This window comes from Cryptomeria japonica, chromosome 11 (genome assembly GCF_030272615.1).
Source record: "Cryptomeria japonica chromosome 11, Sugi_1.0, whole genome shotgun sequence".
Lineage (NCBI taxonomy): Eukaryota > Viridiplantae > Streptophyta > Pinopsida > Cupressales > Cupressaceae > Cryptomeria > Cryptomeria japonica.
In genome coordinates this window covers 48,233,417-48,248,425 of record NC_081415.1, presented here as the reverse complement: position 1 = coordinate 48,248,425, position 15,009 = coordinate 48,233,417, and the positions used below count along the sequence as shown (strand labels likewise).

At 40.5% G+C, this 15,009-nt stretch overlaps 1 protein-coding gene across 1 annotated transcript in view; it reads left to right on the top strand.

Annotated features, from left to right (window-relative positions):
• Positions 1–15,009, top strand: part of LOC131076775 (glycosyltransferase-like At2g41451) — a 92,353-nt gene that overhangs the window by 51,158 nt on the left and 26,186 nt on the right. The window lies entirely within an intron of this gene.

The following is a 15,009-nucleotide window of genomic DNA, read 5'->3' as shown; positions in this document are numbered from 1 at the left end:
TTTGTTATTGTCTAAAGATTTGAAAGATATTACATTAATAAGCATGGATGACAACAAAGCAATCAATGTGATCTCTGCATTTATAATGTACAATGCACAAAAGGGAGTACTTGGTGCATAAGTGAGTCTAATGTATTGAGTTATCCATCCTTATCAATCATGATATAGCATGGAGTATGCCATAATATGTCTAAAATTATCACAAGAAGATTGAGTTTCAAAATTTCATGGAAATTTCCTGTGCAAAGCTTTCTTGGTGTTCCATACCTCCCTACAAGGAAATGCCCATTTTACTGACCAATTAGCATGAAGGAAATGATTTTTCAGAATTTTCATGGTGCATGTGATTGAAGTTGATTTTCTAAAACATATCCCAAGCAATAGTATACATTTTTGTATCAACTTTGCTAGTATTCAAATGTTAAATGAAATTGGTTTTTTCATCTATTTTCCTCTGAAAATGTAGTATTTGATTGCTTGACAAAGAAAAACTCAACATAGAACATTGTGGGTAGGTGAATTCAAATTGTGGAATCGGGGTGCACACACTTCCATAAGGGTGCTGAAAAAGAAAAGCACAAATTACAACATTGAGAGTCAAATACTAGCTAAGACTGTCAATCTACTTTCTTTTTGCATGATATTAAAATCATCTAATGCTTAGCCAAGGTTACTAGGAGACCAGTTCTGGTACTAATACGGGAGATTGGTACCAGTACCTGTATGTCTGTTATTGAAAAATAGGAGATGGGGTTACTTGGAGATGCCATCATTTTTTAATATAATTTAATAATTTATTAATTTGCATAGTTGCAGGGAGATCAATATAATTTAATAAGCTATCAGATATCTCTGGTTGCATGAAAAAATATAGTTGACAGGTGAAAATAAGCTTGCACGATCGAAATGGTGGGAAATAAACTCATGCGATAGGCCAACAGGGACAAAAATGATATCATGTGCCATGATTTAGTTTTTTTTTTCTGTTTTTGGTTTTAGGCAAAAGTTTCCTTCATTTTGAGACGTCTCCGGTACAGGAAATGCATCCCTGTCCTTGAGACGCATCCCAAGGGGTCGGAGGTGCATCTCCCTGCAACTATGTGCTTAGCCTTATTCTGAGAGGGCACCTCTCTCTTTTTAACCTCAACCTAGTCTTGGCCTAATGAAGATGAGGTGTGTTGAATAGTCTTGAATCTTGATAACTTTCAAATGCTTCATATTGCCATTTAGATCTATGTTACCCTGAGTTTCCGGGACGGGGGGACAAGGAAATGGGTTTCCGGGACGTTTTTTTTTCCCCGTAAATTAGAGTCTTGATTCTAATTCTAATTATGTAATATCTTTGAAATTTGAATCAATGATCATTCATCTCCTTCTCCTTGCCTGCCTGCGTGAATTCCTCCCTGCTGCCGTGAACTCCTCCCTGCCTGCCGTCGCATGCCCAGCACTGTTTTTAATTTTTTGTTCAATGTTTTTTTGGCCTTTAGTTTTTCCGTATGCGTTTTAACTTTGGGAGAATTATATATATATCGATACCATATATTATTAAAGTAACTTTAAGATAAGGCAGAAACTTGTTAACTATATCGATATCAGTCATCAGACTTGTTGACGTGTTTTTTATGACTCCGTCTAACATAGAATAAAGTTGCCCAACGGTCACTTCACTCTCTCTTGATCAAAGTACGATTGCATGCTGATATAGTAGGAGAAACAGACAACCGACTCCAAGGTTCCTTTTATGCTGCGGATGTGGCTCAGTTGGCCGATGTGATTGCTGGTAATCCAAGGGGCCTTACGTATGTTGAAGAAATCTATGCAAGCTCGAGAATTTATTGATGCGGATGATTTGCAATGAAGCTCTAAGTTTTAGATTTTCGGATCATGAAATATGCAGAAAGTAAATAGGAATAGGGTAGAGGGAAACTAAACTAAAGGTAATCTAATCCTAGGAACAAGGAGACGGGATAAACTTGTGCAAAATCCAATTGCGCTTTGCTTCGCCAGCAAAGCACAACTTACACGAAGGCGGTGCAATCTTCAGGGGGAGTGCTAAAGATTTTCAAATCGTCAAAAGAAACCATCAGATAGAACAATCTCTTCTAACAATCGAAATTGAACATACACTTATAACGAGGCTCAGACCAACTTTGCACGGCATGCAACAATCAGCTGCACACCAAAAGTATGAGCAGGAATTTGGCAACAAGCGATCCTATCAAATCCAGTTCATTTAATTGCATGAAAACAAATCTAATCTATGAAGAGAACGAGACCATGCGAGTTCCTAAACAACACAAGAACACACCAACAATCGAACAATGTATTAAGTGTTTGCTTCAAAAACTCTTAGCAACAATCTCTGACTATAGTCTCTCCTCCTTACAAATGAGGGGGTCACCCCCTTATATAGGTCTCAGCCCAGATTACATGCAAAACCCTAATTAGGGTTTGCCCAAAAGATTCTCCACACATGATGCAACAAGGTGGGAATCTGCATTAACTAACCCACTATGCCCACTTATAATAAATTTAAAAGGGCCTAAAAGAGCACCCCAGATAATAATCATGCCTGGAATATAACTGACGTTGTCATAAATACCCATCACCCTTCAAGCGATGGCGACATGCAAAAAGAATCCGTCATAAAACCATTATGAGGGGACGACATGCAAGAAGATTCCCTTATCCTGTGGTGGCATGCGTTGACCGGTCCCGTGCCTAGTCAATTGTTCCCTTCAGCCATAAATACGCCATCATGGTTCAGTCAAAAGACTTTCGTCCAAAAACGGACGACCATTATCTCGCTCATTAATGGCATAAGTAATGAACCTACCTACGACGGCTTCCAATTCTCCGATGGAGGCACTTGGCACATTCTCGATGTTGAATTCCATCAAGGCAATCTCCTCTTCACTTCTGGAAAAGAAACTTTCCCAATCCGCCATGGCTTCCTGTGTTTTCTTCATCATACCGGAGAATGAAGAAACATTTGCAAAATGTTCTTTGGGAAACGAACCGACAAAGAAGAAATCATGCAACTGGGATTTCAAAGAATTCACTGTTATTCCCCCGTCGCTGAGTTTTCTTGAAAATAAAGCTTCCATGGCACTGAGGATTTCTTCTTGTATCCCTCTGATGGATTCCTTCAAGGTGACGGAATCAATGCCGAATTTATCACGAGTGTTTTTCCCTGAACAGATGGCGTAGAACCATCGGGGAAAGTCGTAGGCTTCATTCTCTTGGATTACTTTCCCGTCTACCAGTGTTTGCCTTGGAGTACTCATCAGAGCCCTGAGTTGGGAAATGGTTAAGTCTTGGTAGACATCAACATCTTCCCATAGTCCTTCCGCCGTTTCCAATCTACTTAGGAGGGCCACGAACCTTGAATGGAGCTGAGCTGGATCTTCTACAAATTTCCCTGCCTCAGCATAAACATCCTCTATCCATTCTCGGGAATTCTGTGCCATTGCCTTTGTAAGTTCCGCATCGTCAATTACTTCCTTAGGAAGGAAGGGAGGGGGAGTGGTTGAAGGACCTGCTTCCCTGAGGGGTTTCTTGAAACTCCTGACATACTCGCATAGAAGTTTGTTTTCCTCCTTCAACCGCTTGTACTTTGCTTTTGTTTTCAGCAATTTCTCCTTCATGGCAAAGGAAGAATTGTCGAAATCTCCCATTACTTGACCAGTGGAAGCATGGCCGAGATCCACCTGTCTGATGACGTAAGCTTCCTGCCTGATCTCACTCCTATCCCTATCCACAGCAGGTTCAACAATGTGCAAGGTCCGGGCTCCGGATTCTTCCTTGACTACCTTGGAAAACTTCCGAGGGGCCTTCCTTTCCGGTGGCTGATCCATCCTCTTCAATAATTCTTCTAATTCCTGAGCAGGATTGGGCTCCCCTCTTGCTTCATTCCCCAATCTGCCTACCAACCAATCCAGCGCGGGGATGTGTTGACGTGTATTTTGTACACTATCAAACACAGAATAAAATACCCAAGGGTACCTTATCCTCTCTTGAGTAAAGCCTCTGATTGTTGAAGATATCGCGGAAAAGGATCAATCAGGATGACTCCAAGGTTCTTCGTTGTAGGATCTCTACGTGTGGATAAGCTCTCTGTGGTATGATGTGATTTGCTGGAATCACAAGGGGACTTACATTTGATGATTGAACGTCTGATCTGCTTTGAATATTGCTGGAACATAGGCTCTTACTAGCTTTGATTTGAAAAAAGGAAAAAAGACGAGGGCGAGGAGAGAATCTAATCCTAATACTAAGGAATGTAGGAGCAATGATTGATCTTTGATGAAATTCTAACTAAGTCTTGTTTTGACATCCCAGGACCATCTCCACAAGGTTAGTGCGATCTTCGAAGGAAAGCTTTATGATGTTCAAATCATCACTGTAGGCATAGACACCGTCAGGTTGATGCATATCAATGAAGAAGCGACAATTGAAGTTAAGCTTAAGCTGAATGATTCCAGTTGACTACACAAGGCAAGTCTGCAAACAACAAACTGCTAGTAGTATGGATATACGAATTCCACCATCAATCAAGCACATTTCTTCCACTCATCTAATAACACGAAACCAAATACGAGAAGTATAGAGACCATGCAAATTGTCGAATTGACCCATAAATTTCACCATTTCTTCAATGAAGTTACTAGTCTTTTACAACAACATCTTGGCAACAATCTTTGCCTTCTCTCTCTACTCTACTCTAATTGCTATTCTATCAACTAGCTAATCACCTTCTAACTACTCTCTATCTATCTTCTGTTAACTGCTTCCAACTATTTCCTCTTATCTATTACCTTTACAAAATGAAGAGTCGGGGCTTATATAGTGCCCACAATACAATTCGATGGCTAATATCAATTTGAGATCAATGGCCAAGATTCAATAATGAAAACCCTAATTAGGGTTTGTTACAACCATTACATAACATTTAATGCTTGACCAATGAAATAATTGTATTGCTTGGACACATGTCCTCTTTGGAAAATTCGACCAATGGATAGCTGGGGTAGGTACATTGAAGTTTGTGCCACCTTCCATGAGTTAGGTACATTGAATCTGGACATGCTGAGGTGGACCAATCCGACTGGAGAAGTGATGACTAGGATGCCAACTCGTCTGACACTTGTAGCTTGGTAGATATTCAATTTGATGTTGTTGAGAAGCTAGCTTTAATTAACTCATCTGGAACTATCTGCTTCTTCAACGAACCCTTGCTCTGACTTCTTGTGTCCTTGATGTGCAGGATGATTGATGTACCTCGCCTTGGAATGCTGGATTGGAAGAGGTCATCCTTGTTGATGTTAGGCTGGAGAAGGTCGCCCTTGTCCTTGCTTGATCGTCCTTGATGAGAACCTGCCGACTTGTAGATCCTCCGGGCTTTGGAGTCGCCATCTTGATACCTACACAACATTTCAAAATTAGTAATATATCTTGAAATCTAAAAATTAAACTTTAAAAGGAAGATTCAAGATTTTAATTAGGAAACTTCATGATAAATCTTGAGTAATCATTTCCTAATTAACCATGCAATACTTAGACTTTTCTAAAAAATGTCTAAAAAAATCAAACCTTGAATAAGGGTGTCAAGATGATTTTGCCATACCTCCTCTTGAGAATTAACTCTAAGAAATGATGTAAAAATAGATGAATTTTGCTAGGCGAAATATAGATCAAAGTCCTTCCTTTAGCAAAATGCGCCTCCTTTAATCTTCTCAAGCATCAATTCCACCACCTTTAGTCTTCAACACTTAAGATAATTCGCTCCAAATAGGCTAGCTTTCGCACCTCCTTCCTTGCTCCTCAAATCGCACTTGAAATAATGAATGAATGATTAAAATTGCTCAAAACACCCCTACTATATAGGGCGCTCACCACTTCATCTCTCCATAGGCCGACTTGGCAAAAAAGGCCAAAAAATAAATAAATTTGCAAAAACAAGAGGCCGACCTAATAAAATGGATAAAAATAATACCTCAAGCGCTCCTTTTTCAATTTTAATTTAATAAAAATTAATTTCACAAAAATTAATTTTAAATGCCTTAATAATAAAAAAAAATCGATTTTTTTGAGGCTCAAAATTAATTTATTAAATGCCATGCGCCTTTATTAAATGCCAATTTAATTGATTCTTTTTTAAATATTTCGAAGTTGATGATTTTGGCATTTCATGCGATTTGGAGGATGTCAACGTTAGGATATGGCAAAAAAATAATGAATGCACATGTTAAGCGCTCTGGTCCCTTGGAGAGGGATAGGAACACTTTTTCATTTTTAGGCTAGGATTCTCAATTGTTTGGAGTCAAACCTTTGTTCATCATGCTTTAGAAGATTCTTCCCATCTCATACAACGTTGCCTTAGCATAATCTCGGAGGGAATTTGTTGTTTTCAAAAAAAATGGGACGGTCCTTCAGTGAGGGACGGGAGCACTTTTGAGTCCATTGCATGAATTCTTGATCATATTAATCTTCAATTTACCATCAAGGCATAGAATATCACATTTCACACCATCTTGAGCCTTAGTAATAAAAACATTATTTCAAAATGCAAGGTAAATGGTCATATTTGGAAAAAGTGGCATGGTCCTTCAATGAGGGACGGGAGCACTTTTGCCAGTTGTCGTCAAAATTTGCAACTCCCGCATCTCAATTCAACTCCAAGGCATTTTAAACACTTTTTCAAACTTGCGCCTTGGTCTCAATTTGTCCAAAATTGGTGAGAAAGGGAAGATAACATATTAAGTGGCATGGTCCTTCAGTGAGGGACGGGAGCACTTTGAAAAAGTGGCATGGTCCTTCAGTGAGGGACGGGAGCACTTTTGCAATTACAAGCTTATTTGTCCTTTGCTAGCCTTTGAAATTATCTTCAATGGATGAATCTTGCCTTCTCTCATTCATTTCAATCACGCAACTTGCCTTGCCTTTGCAAGAAATTTGTATTTTTAGAAAAGTGGGATGGTCCTTTAGTGAGGGACGGGAGCACTTTGTCTTGGTCCCTTGGTGAGGGACGGGAGCACTTTTTGTCATTTTGGCATACTTTTTGCTCTTTAAACCTCTCAATTGCGTCCAAGGCATAAAACATCATTCGTCTTTCCTATCCAAGTCAAGTTTTATCATAAAATATCGAACAATGAAGAGAAACTTGAAAAAGTGGCACGGTCCTTTAGTGAGGGACGGGAGCACTTTTTGCGTTCTAAGCCAAATTGTCTCACTTTTCACCTCAAAATTCCTTTGCTAGAGAAGATTTCATCTTACTTCATGCTATGATTAGAAGTTAATGTCCAATAAAGGTCTAAAATTGTGCATATAAGGAAAAGTGCTCTGGTTCTTCAGTGAGGGACGGGAGCACTTTTTACCTTCTAGGCAAAAACTTCATCATTTTATTGTTTTCAATCAAGTCTAGATGTTCTATCATGTTCATTTCGTCCTTCACTATGCCTTTGATGTTTCAATTTGACCAAACAAGGCCAGGAATGGCTCAAATAAGTCCTTTCGCCTTGGTCCTTTAGTGAGGGACGGGAGCACTTTTGCCTTTTCTGGCTAAAATATTCAAAATTTAGGTCTCCAATCACTTCACAAGGCAGAGTTAGGTCATCTTCAAGGCTAGGAATCAGTTATCTTGAAAAAGTGGCATGGTCCTTCAGTGAGGGACGAGAGCACTTTTTTGTGTTTCAGGCATCATCTTGCCTCCGAAATCTGATCAAAATTTACTTAAGCAAGAATATACAATTTCATCTTCAAAATGCTAACACTTAGACAAAATTTGAATTTTCCCTCAAAAAACCCTAACTATACCTAACCTGAGACATATTTGACCTTCCTGACAGACTCACCTTATTTCAAAAAATCTCAATCTTCGAGAGGATACGCTTAATAACTTTCAAAATTTGACTGGACTCAGCTTGAAAAATATTCGGAAGAAACCCTTAAGGTTTAGCCCTAGCCCAGACAAACAACTCACTCATTCAAAACCCTAAAAGCAGAGAGAAGAACAGGCAAAACAAAAGCGAAAAGAGGGGGTCCCCATTTGCAATGGGGCGATGTGTGAAAACGTCACAACAGGATGGAATGGCTATACTCCCCTGCATGCACCTGTTCTTGAGATTCCTCTTCTATTTCTCCAGGGATAGTCTCTATGAAATTATCCTGGCGAACCTCTTCCAGGCGCGGGGAAACCTCTTGCCTCTGACTTCTTGGCTGATGGCGGCCCTGTGAAGAATTGATGTTGAGTATATCAGGTGCTGGAACGTTTCCTGGAAGTGGTCCTGCGGGATGTGGGAACATTTCTACTTCTTGTACGCTCGTGGAGCTGACTGGTGAATGTTCCCTTCTTGTCCTCATTCTCTTTTGTGGAGGCTCCTCCTGTTGGGTTTTCTGCTGAACCACGCGCGGGATTTCCTGTTGAGCATCCTTCGTCTTTGTTATCCTTGGCCTCTTTGGGGCACTTTTTCCTTTGTCTATTCGGGCCTCTCTTCCTGCCTGACCTTGTGAAGAGTCTTTAGTTGCCTCGCTACGAGAATCTAGATTTCCCATCAGCTGGTATGTCAGAGGGACATGGTTTTCAACCAACTTTCTTGTCTGCCTGTCAATCCAGTGCTTAGTGAATTTTAGCACTGGCCTAGCCAAAATGTTCAAATCATCTACCTCCGGCTCCGACCAATTTGGCAACAAGATAGGTTGATCTTTTATCCTCTCGAATTCGGGTTGCATCAAATCTGAGTCTTCCTTCACTTGGTCTGGCACCTGATGGATCTCACTTATTCTGATAATGTCGAGGGGCAGTCTGGAGTGCTTTCTTCTCCGGACCTCAAAGTCATCCTCGGCACTGGCCCAGTAATCCTCCAAGTGAAATCTATGTATGAATTTGACACCGGCAACTTTCCTGATCTAGCTGTAAGGATCATATTGGGCCCTGGAAGTGTAAAATGGTAGTCGGTAGAATGCCAACTTGCTTGCTGCACTTTCAGTGGCCTCCAATCCGGGGCATATCTCCATGAAATCCCCCAAGACAACTGGAAATTCAATAGACTGCTTCTTCTTCTTCTTCTGCAGTTGGTCGTAGGTAGTCAATTGCCTCATGAGTTCGAGCAATATAAGCTTATTTGACGGATATCTAGGCAATTTGTAAGATTGGAAGGAGAAACCCTGTGTCTTGATGTAGGTGAACTTGGGGAACTGCAGGAACACGACGCCATACTTCTGGACCAAAGCACTTGCTTGCGGAGACAACCTCATGTGCAGCTTATTTTGCATAAGTCGTGTCAGATACATGGTGAAGGTGTCATTCGCCAACTTGTAGGTTGTGGAGATGTAGCTGAGGATAACATTCATGCACCTTTAGCTGAGCTGGCCCGCAGCCCATGATTCCTCTTGCTGGTAGCCCATCGAATCCACCCCTTCGTGCCAGCATATAGAACAGATAGGAACTCATGAAGAAGGATTGAGACTTTTTCTCTTGCAGGTTCTTCAATTGTTCATGCAAGTAATGGCTGATCAATCTGGCCCAGTCAATCAATGTATTAGAATTCATGATCTCGCCAATGTAGAAGAACATCCAAGGCTCGAAGTTCATCGTGTGCGAGCATCCCATTACTCTGCTCAACATTTTTATCATGTCCACATATTCTTGCTTGAACTCGAAGATTGTGAGAGTCTTGGGCATCTTGGAAACGTGCACTCTAGGTTTCAGCAACCATTGCTTGTTGATCAAATCAGCGCACCTGGTGGGGCTTGCTTCATAGACTGCTTGGGCTCCGCTGCTGGTCCTGTATGTCATGGAGTAATGTGAAGGGATTCCGAAGGCTTCACCTTTGGAGTCAATGTTGCTAGTAACTTGCCGTCTGGCGTTGAGATTGTCTTCCGCTCCAGATTGTAACGTGCTGCACATTCCAAGACTAGATCTGGGCATTGAATGGCGGGAGGAAAGCCAGCTGCTACAACTATTCCGCTTCTCACAATCTTGACAACTGTCGGAGATGGATTGTGTCTTGCAGTTCTGAACATTCTTATCTTGAACGCAGCCCAGTTGAACGTGCCGAAGTTGGTATCACTGATCTCTTCCCATCTTGAATTCAACTGAGAATGGGGAAGAAAACCCTTCGTCTCTGCTTTGATCATTGCTTACTTGGAGATATTAGCTGTCCTGCTAGGTTCCGCCATTTTGGGAATATTTCAAAATGATGAAATAGAGACTAAGTATAGAAAACTTTTCACCTCTTCACTCTTTCTTTCCTGAATCTCGCACGTGAAAAATGAAATGTTATTTCCAACTTATATACAATTCCCAAGAGGTATCAAATAAGTAACTGCATTTATGGCGCGTCATACTTTCCTTAATTCAACATGCAAGGCAGTTTCCCATGCATGTGAGTTCGAATTTAGAACCTTCCTTAAATGCTCCCAGTCATGCGTCATACTTTGGAAGATTCCTCCTGCCAACTCGTTGATTCTGTTCTTTCCAATTTTGGAGGGAGATTGTAGGGTCTTTCTCGGGATTTGCTCAATTCCACTCTGACTTGTCATCTCGTGCCGTTGAAGGAACTTTCCCGACCTTTCTCCATATCCCTATTTTTTAGGGATCTTCCTAAATTTTAGGAGTCAGGTTCATTGGATGAGGAATTTCGTTCTGATTCGGAATCTATAAAAATTTCCATATTTGGCCAAGATTTGATGTCTAAAAATAGCATAATTGAAAATTCGCCCGAGGGGAATTTCTGTTTTTTAACCTTCCTTGACTCCTTGGATTCCGTGCCTTAGGCAAAATTTCAAATTTTCTGCTTGGGTGAAATTTTACCACGCCAAGGATTCATGAATTTTCCACTTGTGAATGCCTTCTTGATTTTAGCGCCCCAAGCCTGACTTGGGTGCATTTTTGCCCTGTCCATGGAGAGGCGGAAAATTGGAGTTGTGAATGCATTCTTGGTTTTAGCGCCCCAGGCCTGACTTGGGCACATTTTTGCCCTGTCCATGGAGAGGCGGAAAATTGGAGTTGTGAATGCATTCTTGGTTTTAGCGCCCCAGGCCTGACTTGGGAGCATTTTTGCCCTGTCCATGGAGAGGCGGAAAATTGGAGTTGTGAATGCATTCTTGGTTTTAGCGCCCTAGGCCTGACTTGGGAGCATTTTTGCCCTGTCCATGGAGAGGTGGAAAATTGGAGTTGTGAATGCTTTCTTGGTTTTAGCGCCCCAGGCCTGAGGGCGCATTTTTGCCCTGTCCATGGAGAGGTGGAAAATTGGAGTTGTGAATGCATTCTTGGTTTTAGCGCCCCAGGCCTGACTTGGGCGCATTTTTGCCCTGACCATGGAGAGGCGGAAAATTGGAGTTGTGAATGCATTCTTGGTTTTAGCACCCCAGGCCTGACTTGGGCGCATTTTTGCCTTGTCCATGGAGAGGCGGAAAATTGGAGTTGTGAATGCTTTCTTGGTTTTAGTGCCCTAGGCTTGACTTGGGCGCATTTTTGCCCTATCCATGGAGAGGCGAAAAATTGGAGTTGTGAATGCATTCTTGGTTTTAGCGCCCCAGGCCTGACTTGGGTGCATTTTTGCCCTGTCCATGGAGAGGCGGAAAATTGGAGTTGTGAATGCATTCTTGGTTTTAGCGCCCCAGGCCTGACCTGGGCACATTTTCACCCTGTCCATGGAGAGGTGGAATTTTGCAATTGTGAATGACTTCTCCATTTCAGCGCCCCAGGCTTGACCTGGGCGCATTTTCACTTTGTCCGTGGAGAGGCGGAATTTCTTGCTTGTGAACGACTTCCAGGCTTAGAATATTTTTGACCTTCCATTTCAGGGATGATTCTTTAGATTTAGCCATTTTAGACCTCTGCCTGTCTGCTTTCAACTTTCCAGATTTAGAAGTGATTGTGCATGTTGACTCTCTGTTGCTTGCTAGCCTGATCCTGCCACAAATAGACTTTCCCGAAATAGAAACTTTCCAAAATGTCAGAGTTAGAGCCCAAGACAGAGCGCATGATGACTTACTAAAAATAGAAATTACTAAAAATAGTAAGTTTGATTTTTGGCAAAATGGCGACATTCTGGGACTCGGAAAAATTCCTAAAAAATAGGGACTTTCTAAAAATAGAAAGTTACTCCGTTTGGGCTCAAATTTTGCTGGGAGGTCCCCTGAAGGGTCCTGACTCTAGTCGTATGCTTAGTTTTTCCAAAACCCTAATAGGAACCCCTAAAATCTAGGACAGAAGGCAAAACCCTAGAAAAAGGACAAAACAGGCCCTAGACCTCACAGAATTTGCTTGACAGAGAAGCAGATTAACCTCAACTGACTCCCAAACACCTGCAACGTGGAGAGATTGAAGAGATTGCCACTAACACACACACAAAAACGAAAGCCAAACAACCAAAAGGGCCAAAAAGCAAAGGGGGGCCCCTATCTAGGATGGGGTGATGTGTGATTAGGTCACAACAAGACTATATTGATATTAAAAAATAATTAATATTATGATTATCGTTTGTAATTTGTAAATTATAAAATTATTATAATATTTATTAATAATTATTAATAAATAATAAATATTATAATAATTTACAAGAGATTTTTTAAAAATAAAAATAAAAATTACTTTTTTTTTAATAAAAAAGTTATTATAATAATCACGGATCTGAATTTAAAAAAAAATTAATTGCTCTCAAAACTGAATAATAATATTTTTTTGAATTTTTATAAAAAAATATTTTTTAATTGCCTTATAGCTGGAAACGGCTACCCGTCTCTGGGACAGCTAGGGGAGTCCCCTGCTGTACCGGGGACGGTCAACGGGCTCCGGGAAAAAAGTTGACCATCCTCGAGTTTCCAAGACGGTTTCTGAAAATTTTCGGGGATTGGGGATGGTTGGAAACGTTTCCGGCCGTTCCCAAGTCCCCGGAATGGTTTCCGTTTCCGAGACGGCTGCCTTGAAAGGCCGGAAATGTGTTTCCGGATAACACTGATTTTGATTTTTATCTTTGAAGCCAACTTGGCTTCTAATCTTGCTGGATTACCTGATTCTGAGCCACGCCTTTGAGATACAGATTTGGATGCTACCATAAGATTGGAAGAGTTCATGATCTTAGCAAGGATTAAATTATATCCTGACGTGTCCTCATCCTATGCTATGAAACAAAAAAAACATGACCTAAGAAAACAAAAAAACAGTCCTACGTCTAGCTTAAGTGTAATTAATTAGGTGGCTTTCCTGTTTTACTCTAAAAATTGCCCTACACGTGCAATGGCAAATGTGTTGGTCCTATGAAATGTTAAACATGCTTACCTACTAAAAATGACTTTATTCAGGATTCTTTGGATTAATCGTGACCATAATAATATCTAAATTTTGTTAAAAAATATTTTGTAATTTCAGTTAAGGATTTTGGTAATATTCCTGAAACAACATAAACTATCCTTTCCTTTTGATCTAAGTTGTAAAATCAGAATTGGGTATCGTTGTATGGCAGTGGTATGTACATACCAAAAGAAAAAACATATAAGAATCATAAACATATACATATTTGGGGCCTATAAACAGGAATTGAATTCAAAATACCACATATCGTGCATATGCTAAATAAAAATAGCATAAATATTACAAATAGAGTATACTAATTTGACATGAATTTGTAAAACTTGAATGCCATGATAGATATTCATTGTACAAAATTAATATAAATTAAATAATACCTAAGGGCCCTGTCCGTCGGATAGTAAATGCATTTCCTGCAAGCCTCTTTATCTTCTTTTGTTTCCCCCAATTCGTTTGCTCATTAAAAGACATGAAAAATAACCAGCAGGAAATGGCAACTGACACATAAATCATTACTGCCACAGAATCATTACAGTTTAATGATTTATGTGTCCTGTGTGCTTCAATAGTGCCTACAAAGTTGCTCAAAGTTGTTCTGCCCAACAGAACTGTGCGGGAGTTTTAGCAGCATGTCAAAGCAGTTGAGCTTATGCTGCAAAATCCTCAGCACATGGGTGATGGATAAATCCTTTCTAGGATGGGCATGCAACGTCAATTATGCCACCATGTAATAGGCCGCCCCTATTTGCCAATTTTTTCATTGTGAATCTAACTGATGGTTTTTCATCAAACAGTTGGCAAGCTTCATTAATGGATTGGTTTTTTCCCCTTTCTGATATTATCTGTGGTTAAGTTGATACCTGGTGTGTTTTACTTGTTTTTATGTATGCATACTTTTCAAATTCTTGTGCAACAAGGATTAATGATCAACAAGTTCATAATCAAGAACCACAGGTAATATTCATTTCATAATTCAAATCACACTAACAATGGGTTTAACACATTATATCGAACAACTCAGCTCATACTATATATCTACATATTTTTCCAATTGACCTAAATTCAATAGTCAATATACTCCAACCCATTATTTTCAGATGTTAACAGATTGAGTATCAGTGACTGCTGTACGTGTGCATGGGTTGCAGAATACTCCAGCGACTCTCTTCTTCTATCTTCCGGTACCAAGAATGAATTAGCAACTTTCACCCCCCAGAATGCTGATGAGACTCTGCCAGGAAGTGCAGTTTATCAGTCACATTCACCACCTGTGAACCTGCAGCTCTTCACTTCACACACCCAGCCATGGTATGGTCGGTTGCAAGGTGCTAGCTCGGTGTCATTAATCTTCAATTTCCCCTGCCCCTCTTCCTAATATTTCTTCAGTGATACGCACGACTTTGGTGACTACTGTTGGGCCTGTTTACAATGCATACTAACTACATTACAGCCCATGATGTGATTAATCTGAGAGGACTGCGACCTGTAGTATAAGATGTCGTCATCCAAGTGCAAATAGCTTCAATCTTAAACTCCAATGCAAGAGGGATAGTGGTCGCTAATTTCTAATGCTAACACAGCCACTTGGTAAGTTCCAGGATCATGCACAATGCTGGCTGAAGGCTATACTGAGCTGTGTGGCACCACTGAACTCATCCCAGCATGTGTTCTACTTTCTACTAAAGTATATCAGA